Source organism: Oncorhynchus tshawytscha, linkage group LG27, assembly GCF_018296145.1.
Source record: "Oncorhynchus tshawytscha isolate Ot180627B linkage group LG27, Otsh_v2.0, whole genome shotgun sequence".
Taxonomy (NCBI): Eukaryota; Metazoa; Chordata; class Actinopteri; order Salmoniformes; family Salmonidae; genus Oncorhynchus; species Oncorhynchus tshawytscha.
This window is the reverse complement of record NC_056455.1, coordinates 18592394-18600265: the sequence shown is the minus strand read 5'-3', so window position 1 is coordinate 18600265 and position 7872 is coordinate 18592394.

Here is a 7872-nt window from a genome sequence, read left to right as displayed (position 1 = left end):
TCACTGTCAGAGCAGACGAGATGCTGAAGTTACAGTTCACTCTCTCGCTGTCAGAGCAGACAGAGATGCTGAAGTTACAGTTCACTCTCGCTGTCAGAGCAGACGAGATGCTGAAGTTAAAGTTCACTCTCTCGCTGTCAGAGCAGGCGAGATGCTGAAGTTACAGTTCACTCTCTCGCTGTCAGAGCAGACGAGATCACCCTGGAGTTACAGTTCACTCTCTCACTGTCAGAGCAGACGAGATGCTGAAGTTACAGTTCACTCTCTCACTGTCAGAGCAGACGAGATGCTGAAGTTACAGTTCACTCTCTCACTGTCAGAGCAGACGAGATGCTGAAGTTACAGTTCACTCTCTCACTGTCAGAGCAGACGAGATGCTGAAGTTACAGTTCACTCTCTCACTGTCAGAGCAGACGAGATGCTGAAGTTACAGTTCACTCTCTCACTGTCAGAGCAGACGAGATGCTGAAGTTACAGTTCAATCTCTCACTGTCAGAGCAGACGAGGTGCTGAAGTTACAGTTCACTCTCTCACTGTCAGAGCAGACGAGATGCAGAAGTTACAGTTCACTCTCTCACTGTCAGAGCAGATGAGATGCTGAAGTTACAGTTCACTCTCTCACTGTCAAAGCAGACGAGATGCTGAAGTTACAGTTCACTCTCTCACTGTCAGAGCAGACGAGATGCTGAAGTTACAGTTCACTCTCTCACTGTCAGAGCAAGACGAGGTGCTGAAGTTACAGTTCACTCTCTCACTGTCAAGAGCAGGCAGATGCAGAAGTTACAGTTCACTCTCTCACTGTCAGAGCAGACGAGGTGCTGAAGTTACAGTTCACTCTCTCACTGTCAGAGCAGACGAGATGCAGAAGTTACAGTTCACTCTCTCGCTGTCAGAGCAGACGAGGTGCTGAAGTTACAGTTCACTCTCTCACTGTCAGAGCAGGCGAGGTGCTCAAGTTACAGTTCACTCTCACTGTCAGAGCAGACTGAAGTTGCAGGTGTCTGAAGTTACAGTTCAATCTCTCACTGTCAGAGCAGACGAGGTGCTGAAGTTACAGTTCACTCTCTCACTGTCAGAGCAGACGAGGTGTTGAAGTTACAGTTCACTCTCTCACTGTCAGAGCAGATGAGGTGTTGAAGTTACAGTTCAATCTCTCACTGTCAGAGCAGATGAGGTGTTGAAGTTACAGTTCAATCTCTCACTGTCAGAGCAGACGAGATGCAGAAGTTACAGTTCACTCTCTCACTGTCAGAGCAGACGAGGTGCTGAAGTTACAGTTCACTCTCTCACTGTCAGAGCAGACGAGGTGTCAAAGTTACAGTTCACTCTCTCGCTGTCAGAGCAGGCCGAGACGCGGAGTTACAGTTCACTCTCTCGCTGTCAGAGCAGACGAGGCGCTGAGATTACAGTTCACTCTCGCTGTCAAGAGCAGGCGAGATGCTGAGATTACAGTTCACTCTCTCGCTGTCAGAGCAGACGAATGCTGAAGTTACAGTTCCTCTCTCCCTGCCAGAGCAGACAGAGATGCTGAGATTACAGTTCCTCTCTCACTGTGCAGAGCAGACGAGATGCTGAAAGATGCAGTTCACTCTCTCACTGTCAGAGCAGACGAATGCTGAGTTACAGTTCACTCTCTCACTGTCAGCAGGCAGAGATGCTGAAGTTACAGTTCACTCTCTCGCTGTCAGAGCAGACGCAGCATGCTGAAGTTACAGTTCACTCTCGCTGTCAGAGAGCAGCTGAGCAGAGTTCACGCCTCGCTGTCAGAGAGATGGAGTTCAGCAGTTCACTCCGCCAAAACAGAGCAGACGAGATGCTGAAGTTGTAGGGTCATTTTCCAGCAGACGAGAGTTGAAGTTAAAGCAGTCACTCTTCTGCTGTCAGAGCAGAGATGCTGAGCCACAGTTCACTGAGCAGAGATGCTGAATTTGGCTGTCAGCAGAGCCCAGATGCTGAAGTCAGTTCACCTCGCTGTCAGAGAGATGCTGAAGAAGTTCATCTGGGAGCAGACGGCGAGATGCCGAAGTTACAGTTCACTTTAAGCAGTCAGAAATGAGATGCTGAGCCAGCTCATTTTCTCGTTGTTGGGAGAGATTGAGACGTGGAGGTTAAGAAGTCATTCTCTTTCGCTGGGCCAGAGCAGACGAGACGCTGAGGTTATACCATTTCTTCAAGCAGTCAGGAGCAGATTTGAGACTGAAGTTAGCAGTTCACTTCTTCGCTGGGAGCAGACGAGATGCCGAAGGCCAGGCTTACTTTTCCTGTTGGGGGAGTTTTGTACAGTTCACTCACTGTCAGAGCAGACGAGATGCTGAAGATACAGTCTCGCCTCTCTTCACTGGGAGCAAGATGAGATGCTGAGTTACAGCCTCTCACGTCAGCAGACGAGATGCTGAGTTCGCAGTTCACCCTCGCCAGAGCAGACGAGAGTGCTGAGCGGCTCGCTGGGAGAGACGAGATGCTGAAGCCAAGAAATTGGCTCTGCCAAACAGAGACGTTGTTCACTCGGCTGTCAGAGCAGACGAGATGCGAGCCAGTCTCACCCTCTCTCGCTGTCAGAGCAGTGACTTGGCACTGAATTTGGCAGCCTCACTCTCGCTGTCAAAAGCAGACGCAGATGCCGAAGCTGCGTTCACTCTCTCACTGTCGTACAGATGCTGAAGGTTCACTCTCTCGGCTGTCAGAGCAGAGCTCCAGATGCTGAAGGTCTCACCCTCACAAGCAGACCCAGATGCCGGAGCTGGGCAGCTCACCCTCGCTGCCGGGCGGCATGCTGAAGCCACAGCTCACCCACTCACCGCTCAGCAGACGGCATGCTGAGCGAGCTCCTCGCTGCCGAGCAGAGAGATGCTGAGTTACAGCCACTCTCCTCGGCCAGTCAGAAGGTCAGACAGCCACAGCCTCGGCCTCCTTCTCGCTAACAGAGTCGAGATGCTGAAGGCCACTTTCCGCGTCAAGCAGACTGGCATGCTGAGTTACAGCCTCACTCCCGCTGTCAGAGCAGACAGATGCTGAAGCACAGTTCACTCTCTCTCCTCGCTGTCAGAGCAGACGAGATGCTGAAAAGCCGCAAACACTCGCGCCAGCCAGAGCAGACGAGATGCCGAGTTAGCAGTTCCTTCTCGTCAGAGCAGACGAGATGCTGAAGCTGCAGCCACTCCTCGCAGCCAGGATGAGATGCTGAATTGCAGCTTCTTCGGTTGTCAAGAGACGATGAAGTTGCAGTTCACTGGAGTTAGACGAGATGCTGAGCCACAGTTCACTCACAGACGAGATGCTGGAGCAGAACACTTCTCAATAAAGAAAGACGAGATGCTGAAGTTACAGCTCACTCTCGGGAGCTGCAGATGCCATGCCACAGCTCACTCGCAGCCAGAAAGCAGACGAGATGCGAGCCACAGCTCACCCGCTGTCAGCAGCAGTTACAGTCTGCTGCTGAAGCAGCATTTGCTGAGGTTACAGTTCACTTTCCGCCAAGTCAGAGCAGATGAGGCATGCTGTTACAGTTCACCTTCCTGTCAGCAGACGAGACAAAGCTGAAGCTGCTCATTTTCCTCACTGTATAAGAGGAGATGCTGAAGATAAGAACACTCTTCACAGCAGACGAGATGCTGCCACAGTTCACTCATTATCAAGCAGATTCCAGATGCTGAAGCTGGGCACTACTCTCTCGCTGAGCAGACGAGGTGCTGAAGCCGCAGTTCACTCAAACTGTCAGAGCAGACGAGATGCTGAAGGCAGTCTCACCCTCTCACTGTCAGAGCAGACGAGATGCACAGAAGCTGACAGCCAGCAGCCTCTCTCGCTGTCGTGAGCAGACGCGATGCCAGGTTGGCAGTTCACACTCAGAGCAGACACGGCGCTGAAGCTGCGTTCACTCTCGCTACCGCAGACGATGCTGAAGCTGCGGCTCACTCTCTCACAGCCAGAGCAGACGAGATGCAGAAGTTACAGCTAACTCTCGCGCTGTCAGAGCAGATGAGGCTGAAGTGCAGCCCACTCTCTCGCCAGTCAGAGCAGACGTAGGTAGCGGAAAGCCACAGTTCACTCTCTACTGTCAGCGCAGACGAGGTGTTGAAGTTACAGTTCAGCTCTCTCGCTGTCAGAGCAGACGAGGTGCGGAAGCTGCAGCTCACCTCTCACTGTCAGAGCAGACGAGCATGCCGAAGCCACGGTTCACTCTCCTCGCTGTCAGAGCAGACGAGGTGCTGAAGCTGCGGTTCACTCCTCTCCGCCAGTCAGAGCAGACGAGCGTCAAAGCTGCAGTTCCATATCTCTCGCTGCCAGAGCAGACGAGGTGCCGAAGTGCGTTCACTCTCTCGCTGTCAGAGCAGACGAGATGCTGATACAGCTCACTCCTTTCTCACGTCAGAGCAGAGATGCTGAAGCCACAGTTCACCCCTTCACGTCAGCAGACGAGATGCTGAAGATAAGGCTCACTCAGGCAGACGCGGTTCACCCTCACTGTCGCGCACGATGCTGAGCCAGTTCACCCCCGCTGTCTGGGAGCAGACGGCTGAAGCCGCAGCTCACCACTGCCAGAGCTAGCGAGATGCTGGTTCACTCCGCTGTCAGAGCAGACTCCAGATGCCGAAGCCAGCGCCCACTTTCCGCGTCAGAGGTTGGCACTTGAGGTTACAGCTCACTGCTGTCAGAGCAGATGAGATGCTGAAGCTGCAGTCACCTGCTGCCGAGCACGAGCTGAAGCCAGCAGTTCACTCTGGTGACGAGATGCTGAGCCGCAGTTCACTCCTCTCGGCAGTAATTTGAGATGCAGTTCAGAGACACTGCTGTCAGAGCTGGCACGAGATGCTGAATTTAAGGTTAATTTTCCGCTGCTTCAGCAGACGAGATGCTGAAGTTGCAAGCTCACTCTCTCTCGCTGTCAGAGTTAAGAGATGCTGAGTTGGGGCTCACGCCAGAGCAGAGATGCTGAAGTTGCAGTTCATGCCCTCTTCGCTGTCAGAGCAGACGATGCTGAGGTTGGCAGCTCAAAACAGCTCACTCTCTCACCGCCGGGCACGAGATGCTGAGCTGTCAGAGCAGACGAGATGCGAAGGCGGTCTCGACTCTTCGCGAAACAGAGCACGAGATGCCGAGCTGGGCAGTTCACTGGGGAGCAGACGAGATGCGGAGTTACAGTTCACCTCCTCACTGTCAGAGCAGACGAACTCCAGTTTAACAAACACCCTTTACCTCAATCTGTTGCTGATCCTAGAACAGTTAGTTGATAACATCCTGTTTCTCTCTACACCAGACTGAGCCCCAGTAAGGCCCAGGCAGCCATGCAGAAGAGGCTGACAGCGAGAGAGTGAACTGTAACTTCAGCATCTCGTCTGCTCTGACAGCGAGAGAGTGAACTGTAACTTCAGCATCTCGTCTGCTCTGACAGTGAGAGAGTAAACTGTAACTTCAGCATCTCGTCTGCTCTGACAGTGAGAGAGTGAACTGTAACTTCAGCATCTCGTCTGCTCTGACAGTGAGAGAGTGAACTGTAACTTCTGCATCTCGTCTGCTCTGACAGTGAGAGAGTGAACTGTAACTTCAGCATCTCGTCTGCTTTGACAGCGAGAGAGTGAACTGTAACTTCAGCATCTCGTCTGCTCTGACAGTGAGAGAGTGAACTGTAACTTCAGCATCTCGTCTGCTCTGACAGCGAGACAATGAACTGTAACTTCAGCATCTCGTCTGCTCTGACAGCGAGAGAGTGAACTGTAACTTCAGCATCTCGTCTGCTCTGACAGCGAGAGAGTGAACTGTAACTTCAGCATCTCGTCTGCTCTGACAGCGAGAGAGTGAACTGTAACTTCAGCATCTCGTCTGCTCTGACAGCGAGAGAGTGAACTGTAACTTCAGCATCTCGTCTGCTCTGACAGCGAGAGAGTGAACTGTAACTTCAGCATCTCGTCTGCTCTGACAGTGAGAGAGTGAACTGTAACTTCAGCATCTCGTCTGCTCTGACAGCGAGAGAGTGAACTGTAACTTCAGCATCTCGTCTGCTCTGACAGCGAGAGAGTGAACTGTAACTTCAGCATCTCGTCTGCTCTGACAGCGAGAGAGTGAACTGTAACTTCAGCATCTCGTCTGCTCTGACAGTGAGAGAGTGAACTGTAACTTCAGCATCTCGTCTGCTCTGACAGCGAGAGAGTGAACTGTAACTTCAGCATCTCGTCTGCTCTGACAGCGAGAGAGTGAACTGTAACTTCAGCATCTCGTCTGCTCTGACAGCGAGAGAGTGAACTGTAACTTCAGCATCTCGTCTGCTCTGACAGCGAGAGAGTGAACTGTAACTTCAGCATCTCGTCTGCTTTGACAGCGAGAGAGTGAACTGTAAATTCAGCATCTCGTCTGCTCTGACAGCGAGAGAGTGAACTGTAACTTCAGCATCTCGTCTGCTCTGACAGCGAGAGAGTGAACTGTAACTTCAGCATCTCGTCTGCTCTGACAGTGAGAGAGTGAACTGTAACTTCAGCATCTCGTCTGCTCTGACAGCGAGAGAGTGAACTGTAACTTCAGCATCTCGTCTGCTCTGACAGCGAGAGAGTGAACTGTAACTTCAGCATCTCGTCTGCTCTGACAGCGAGAGTGTGAACTGTAACTTCAGCATCTCGTCTGCTCTGACAGCGAGAGAGTGAACTGTAACTTCAGCATCTCGTCTGCTCTGACAGTGAGAGAGTGAACTGTAACTTCAGCATCTCGTCTGCTCTGACAGCGAGAGAGTGAACTGTAACTTCAGCATCTCGTCTGCTGACAGTGAGAGAGTGAACTGTAACTTCAGCATCTCGTCTGCTCTGACAGTGAGAGAGTGAACTGTATCTTCAGCATCTCGTCTGCTCTGACAGTGAGAGAGTGAACTGTAACTTCAGCATCTCGTCTGCTCTGACAGTGAGAGAGTGAACTGTATCTTCAGCATCTCGTCTGCTCTGACAGCGAGAGAGTGAACTGTAACTTCAGCATCTCGTCTGCTCTGACAGCGAGAGAGTGAACTGTAACTTCAGCATCTCGTCTGCTCTGACAGCGAGAGAGTGAACTGTAACTTCAGCATCTCGTCTGCTCTGACAGCGAGAGAGTGAACTGTAACTTCAGCATCTCGTCTGCTCTGACAGTGAGAGTGTGAACTGTAACTTCAGCATCTCGTCTGCTCTGACAGCGAGAGAGTGAACTGTAACTTCAGCATCTCGTCTGCTCTGACAGTGAGAGAGTGAACTGTAACTTCAGCATCTCGTCTGCTCTGACAGCGAGAGAGTGAACTGTAACTTCAGCATCTCGTCTGCTCTGACAGCGAGAGAGTGAACTGTAACTTCAGCATCTCGTCTGCTGACAGTGAGAGAGTGAACTGTAACTTCAGCATCTCGTCTGCTCTGACAGTGAGAGAGTGAACTGTAACTTCAGCATCTCGTCTGCTCTGACAGTGAGAGAGTGAACTGTAACTTCAGCATCTCGTCTGCTCTGACAGCGAGAGAGTGAACTGTAACTTCAGCATCTCGTCTGCTCTGACAGCGAGAGAGTGAACTGTAACTTCAGCATCTCGTCTGCTGACAGTGAGAGAGTGAACTGTAACTTCAGCATCTCGTCTGCTCTGACAGTGAGAGAGTGAACTGTAACTTCAGCATCTCGTCTGCTCTGACAGCGAGAGAGTGAACTGTAACTTCAGCATCTCGTCTGCTGACAGTGAGAGAGTGAACTGTAACTTCAGCATCTCGTCTGCTCTGACAGTGAGAGAGTGAACTGTATCTTCAGCATCTCGTCTGCTCTGACAGTGAGAGAGTGAACTGTAACTTCAGCATCTCGTCTGCTCTGACAGGGAGAGAGTGAACTGTAACTTCAGCATCTCGTCTGCTCTGACAGCGAGAGAGTGAACTGTAACTTCAG